The 6,247-nt window shown below is 40.8% G+C and overlaps 1 non-coding gene across 1 annotated transcript; it reads right to left on the bottom strand.

Annotated features, from left to right (window-relative positions):
- Nucleotides 1-3,635: 3,635 nt before the first annotated feature.
- On the bottom strand, nucleotides 3,636-3,742 carry LOC112183167. The gene has a single exon (XR_002929758.1). It is a non-coding gene; the product is annotated as a small nucleolar RNA R71 (small nucleolar RNA).
- Between the last annotated feature and the right edge of the window lie 2,505 nt (nucleotides 3,743-6,247).

The following is a 6,247-nucleotide window of genomic DNA, read 5'->3' on the forward strand; positions in this document are numbered from 1 at the left end:
TCTACTCAGATAAGGAATACTAGTGTGACAAGGAGTCCCTGTTGGATAAGGATTACTCAAGAAGGTTCCGGAAGAGTGTAGAAGAATCGCAGAAAAGAAGTTTGTATTCAACTAGGAAACCTACTTGCATATGGAGTTCTACTCATACTAGGAGAGCTATGGAATGTACAAGAAGCATCTAGAAGTCTCAAGAAGATCATATGCCGTGCACATGGAAGAGAAAGCAACAAGGAATTCGGATTTCAAAGCAATGTGGAATTTGGACTTCTTGTTGAGTAAGGATTGGAATTTCTTGAAGGTTCTATCAAGTTCTTGATGTTTCTACTTCAGAATAGGCGTGGAAGACATGTGAGAGGCATGTGATGTGAAGGAAAACCGAATTGGACTCAACTTGTGCCTCAAAAGTCAAATCCATTACAGATTCGGAAATCTGCCTGTGCAGATCAGTCAACTTCAACGGAGTGTCAAAAATCGTTCAGAGCTCAGAAAATTATGATCTTTATATGGTTGGAAAGCTACGGATGTCTAGTTTCCAGAGCTTTTTACGGTTAGTCAATAGCTATTTTCTAGAGGAAGTTATGGCCGTTTTAGTGGACTGAGGTCAATCCTGCCGGAAATCTGTTTTGGGAGAAAGAAGTCCTAAATCAATTCAAACTAAGAGAAACCAAGTAGAAACGAATTGGGAGAGCCTTGGGACGTCCTCCTATATATACCTTGTGTATTAGACGTCCAGGGGTCGCACATTATTCTCCACAATTTCGTTTCTCACCGGTTTGCTCTCAAGTTTCAGGTTTTCGCATCTTGCAAGTTCTAGCCGTGCCATCCTCCATCTTTGCCGTGATCTTCACCTTGTGCCACCACCTTGGAGCTGCTTTGGGTCTTTGGGACGTGATCAAGGGTTGTTCTACCATCTTCCCTATGTTTTCTTCACGGTTTAGTATGCTTGTGGTTGTAATTTCTGTTTTGATTCTTTTATGTGAAAAACCGAAACCATGAGTTAACAATCTGATTTTTGAATGCAATTTGGATGTTCTTTTCAATGATTGATTGGTTTATGCGTGTTTGATCTTTATTAGTTGCCGAAATATGGAATGATAATCTGGTTTTGTTTTATGGAGAACTTTTATGTGTTCTTGTTCTTTGGTGCGCAACATAGAATGATTGCATGTAATTGGAGCTAGTAATTAGGTGAACGCTTGTTGATCCTAATTCGTTAAAGTAGTAAAGGCTTTGTACAAAGGTCGAGATCAGATTATGCATGTAATGAAAAGACTTGCTTTGAGTACTTGAATTTGCATGTTTATTGACTAAACTTTCACTTGTGCTTAATGATTCGAATGCATGAGATCATGAGTTGCTTTGATTGTGTGATACCTGCATTTGAAGTATATTGTTTAGGCACTTGTTCTACTCAATTGTGTAAAGGGAAGTCATATAAGGGACATTGGGCGCTTGTAACTTTGTTTCTTGGTTGATATCGTTCCATGGTAACTAAAAGATTAAAGATTGCATGAATGGATTGTTCTTGATTAGTTCTTGAAAAATTGTTCTTCGAAAATTCTTCTTTTCCCACCTATGTAAATAAACGTTTTTGTTCTTTATTTGTTTTCTGGAAATTTTATGTTTTCAATCTTTAAAAACCCCCATCTTTATGTTTTCTTGTTTGTGTAAATAAATAAAATTAACTTAGAATTTTAGGTAGCATGTTAACCTAGTTAAATAAAATAATAATTGTTTTTAAATTCGTGAATAGTGTTCCGTGAATAGTAATATGTGTTTGTGTTATACATGGATTTCTAATCTAATTCTAACTTGTATTTTGTATTTTCTTGTAAATTTCGACATGTTTATTTATACTTATAATTTTCGTAAACTTGTATATTCTTTTCTTTAAATTTATCTCACATGTTAGCACCCTCAATCCCCGGTTTAGAACGATCCCTGCTTACTCTATACTAACGCTCGACATTTTCAGGGTTTAAATTGGCGAATGCTTTTGCTCGTATCAATTTTTGGCGCCGTTGCCGGGGATTGAAAAGTCTTCATGTGATGAAAACGCCACTAAGGTATGATTTTGGTAAGGGATTTTGAACTATTATGGAATAGGTGAAGTCTCGTTTGTTGATACTAGCCTTAACCCCTTCTTAGCACCTGATTCAGGTCTTTTAAGGTTGAGGGCGGCTTTTATTAACACTTGAAAAATGTCTTGCACTTAGGCCTTTTCTTATCTAAGTAAGTATAGCCTATGTGAAATGGTGACTAGGAAGGGGACAACGTCCATGATGGGTTTTGAATCCAGAAGTGCAATCAAGAGAGCCTAAACCACTATGTGGGAGTAGCTTGTGCCAAAATGGTTTCTACCTCTCGTGTTCGTCCTCCCCCGCACTGGCCATTTCAGTAAGGTTGCCCAAAGGATTTGAAAAAGACTATGTGTATAGCCAAGGACTTGGGCCGCACGTCCAAAACAAAGTTCATGATGTCTTATTGAAGTCATACACTTAGACAATTTTCGAAAGAATTGGTTTTGGTAAGAAGGATGTGAGTCATAACGGAATAGGTGAGAGTTCTTTTATTAATACTTGTCAAGCAACTCCTTTTATCTCTGCGGCGCACCTTAGTAACACAGGGTGTCTAGGTTGATTGGATACGAGAAGTGCTTACAAGAGGGCCAAAACCACTATGTGGGAGTAGCTCCGCCAAAATCGTTCCTCTACTACCTGGCTCTGTGCCAAAAGAGTTACCAAAAGATAAAGGGGGGGAGACTTGTATTAACATTAGAATCTCTGGGCCGCACGTCCAAACCTTGACTTACAAATCTCTTATTGAAGTTGATTAATTCGAAAGTTGTAGAAGATTGTAACTAACCACTATAATTTTCGTTGACCATGTGTATACTTGTATATATGTGACGTTTTAATGTGTGTACCTTGGTCCACGTCATGTTTATACCTTACTAACATTATTCTTTTATCTTACTTCAGGATCAATGAATGTCTGGATCGTCTGAACCACCCAAGCACACCAAAACGCCCCTCCACGTCATTCAAGCACGGATTGAAAAGCTTAAGAAAAACTCGGATCTCTTTGACGTCCAAGTTACCACTCCACTTCAATTTCGTGAGCTTCAATTAGATAGTGAAGGGAATAGAGTAGAGGGAGGATCAGAAGCTTCTGACACTTCAGTTGTTCCATCACCACACCAAACGCCACCTCCATCACCTCGTGCACTCTTAGTCATTCAACCACCACCACCACCAATGGCTCTCACCATAAGGCAACTCTCTACATCCGTCATCCCACCTGGGGGAGTGCCAACCTGCATAACCTACCCTGCTGCAGCTGAGGGATTAACAGCTGATTTTGAGTTGAAGTCTGGATTGCTTCATCGTCTTCCTACATTCCATGGACTCTCTATGGAAGATCCCAACAACCACTTGATGGAATTTCAGTTCATCTGCACTAGCATGAAGCCTCAAGGAGCTGATGAGCATATTTTGAAGTTAAAAGCCTTCCCATTTTCGTTGGCTGACAAGGCAAAGCAATGGCTTTACGAGTTGCCAAGTGGACGGATTACATCTTGGGCTGATATGATGAAGGCGTTTCTTGAGAAGTATTTCCCTACATCTCGCATCATCATGCTTAGGAAGAAGATAAGTGGAATTCAACAAGGGCAAGATGAGTCCTACGCAGATTACTATGAGAGGTTCAAGTCTCTCACCACTCAATGCCCTCAACATGGCATGAAGGATGAGACCTTGCTCACTTGTTTTTATGATGGGCTCACCAACTTGGAAAGAGACATGCTAGATGCAGCTTCTGGTGGATCGTTTGTTGACAAGGAACCTGCGGCTGGAATGGTTCTGATTGAGAATAGGGCCTTGAATCAACAACAATATGGAAGCTCTAGGCCCAAATCCACCACCACACGTGAAAGGGTCCATGAGGTAAGTACTTTAGCTCAATTGGAGGATAAAATTAACAAACTTACTTCTCTTGTGTCTCAGGGAGCGCATGGACAAGTTATGGTGTGTGGAGTTTGCTCAATGCAAGGGCATGTGTCTGATCAATGCCCTCAACTCATGGAAAGTGGAGGACAGGAAGGTGTTAACGCCATAGGTTTCCAACAAGGGTACCAACGTCCTAGGAATGATCCTTACTCGAATACCTACAATCCTGGATGGAGGGATCACCCCAATTTTCGTTGGAATTACAATGACAACGTTCAAAGTGCACCTCAAGGGTTCCAACAACGTCCTCAAGGCTTTTATCGAAAGCCTCAACCTCCTAACCCTACTCCTTTCAATTCGAATTATAATTCAAATGCTTCTTCTTCTTCTTCTAATGATGAATTGATCCGAACTCTAACCAAATCTACTCAAGCTTTAATTGCAGGTCAAACTCATCATGGGAATCAGATCAATGCCATATCCACGGATGTGAATGAGATGAAGAAGCAAATGAGTCAAGTTGTGGAGTTTATGGGTAAGTTTCATGAGCAAGGAAAATTACCAAGTGGTACCATCCCTAATCCTCACTTTGAGCAAGCAAAGGTCGTCACTACAAGGAGTGGTAAGACCCTTGTAGACCCTCCAAAGCCTCCTAAGAAGGTTTCAACGTCAACATTAGAGGAGGAGGAGGACCCTGCAACGTCTAAGGCTCATGTGACACCTCCTACTGCAGAACCGAAACCTAAAGGACAAGTTTCTAACTCTTTCAATTCGGTTATTACTAATCCATCTTCTTCTCCTTTGCCTTTCCCAAGCAGATATGCTAAGTCCAAGAAGGATGAAGCCGAAAAGGCCATCTTGGAAACTTTTAAGAAAGTGCAAATCAACATTCCTCTCCTTGAGGCCATTAAGCAAATTCCTAAGTATGCAAAATTTTTGAAGGAACTTTGCACCACAAGGAGACAAAACCGTGAGAGAGAAGTGGTGAAGGTAAGTGAGAACGTCTCAGCTGTGCTTCAACGCAAAATGCCTGACAAGTGTAAGGATCCAGGGAGTTTTTCTATCCCTTGTGTTATTGGAACCACTAGATTTGAAAATGCCATGCTAGACTTAGGTGCGTCTATAAATGTTATGCCATATTCTGTTTATGCATCTCTAGGTCTAGGTGAACTTAAACATGATAATGTTATTATTCAATTGGCAGATCGATCTAATGCATACCCTAAGGGGTTAGTTGAGGATGTACTTGTGCAGGTGGGTGAGTTAATCTTCCCAGCTGATTTTTACGTCCTAGAGATGGAGGAGCCTTCTCCCAAGTCAACGCCACTTTTGCTAGGTCGTCCCTTCATGGGGACGGCTAGGACTAAAATTGATGTGTATTCTGGCACCTTGTCAATGGAATTCGATGGAGAAGTTGTTGGCTTCAACATTTTTGAAGCTATGAGGTATCCCCTAAGTGATTTTCAATCATGTTTTTCTATTGATATACTTGATGAACTTGCGCAGAAATTCATGGAGATTATGGAGGATGATGCCATGGCTTCAACCATTGCAAGTGGCGTTGGCATTCTTGAAAATGGCGTCACCATACCTAAGGAAGAGCTCACGGATTCTTATGAATCTATCCACCTAGAAAACGTTGCTTCTCTTGAGGCAACGTCCTATGTAGGTAGGTCAAGTCCTTCTTTTTCACTTTCCATCTCTACTAATAAACCTTTACCTTCAGTGATCCAGGCACCTACCCTAGAACTAAAGCCATTGCCAGATCATTTGAAGTATGTTTATTTGGGAGATAAAGAGACATTGCCTGTAATCATTTCATCATCCTTGACGCCAACTCAAGAGGACAAACTTGTGGAGATGCTTAAGAGACACAAAACTGCAATTGGTTGGACCTTGGCAGATATCAAGGGAATTAGCCCTACCACCTGTGTCCATAGGATTTTGCTTGAGGAGGGAGCTAAGCCAACTAGGGAGGCTCAAAGACGATTGAATCCACCCATGATGGAAGTTGTGAAGAAAGAAGTCATCAAGCTTCTTGATTGTGGCGTCATATACCCTATTTCAGATTCTAAGTGGGTTTCACCAGTTCAAGTTGTGCCAAAGAAGTCTGGAATAACTGTTGTGAAGAATGCAGAGAATGAGTTAGTGCCTCAGAGAACTGTGACTGGACATCGAGTTTGTATTGACTATAGGAAGCTCAACGCCACTACTAGGAAGGATCACTTCCCTTTGCCATTCATTGATCAGATGCTTGAGAGGTTAGCTGGCCATGAGTTTTATTGCTTCTTGGATGGATA

The sequence above is a fragment of the Rosa chinensis genome, chromosome 1 (assembly GCF_002994745.2).
Source record: "Rosa chinensis cultivar Old Blush chromosome 1, RchiOBHm-V2, whole genome shotgun sequence".
In the NCBI taxonomy this organism is placed as follows: domain Eukaryota; kingdom Viridiplantae; phylum Streptophyta; class Magnoliopsida; order Rosales; family Rosaceae; genus Rosa; species Rosa chinensis.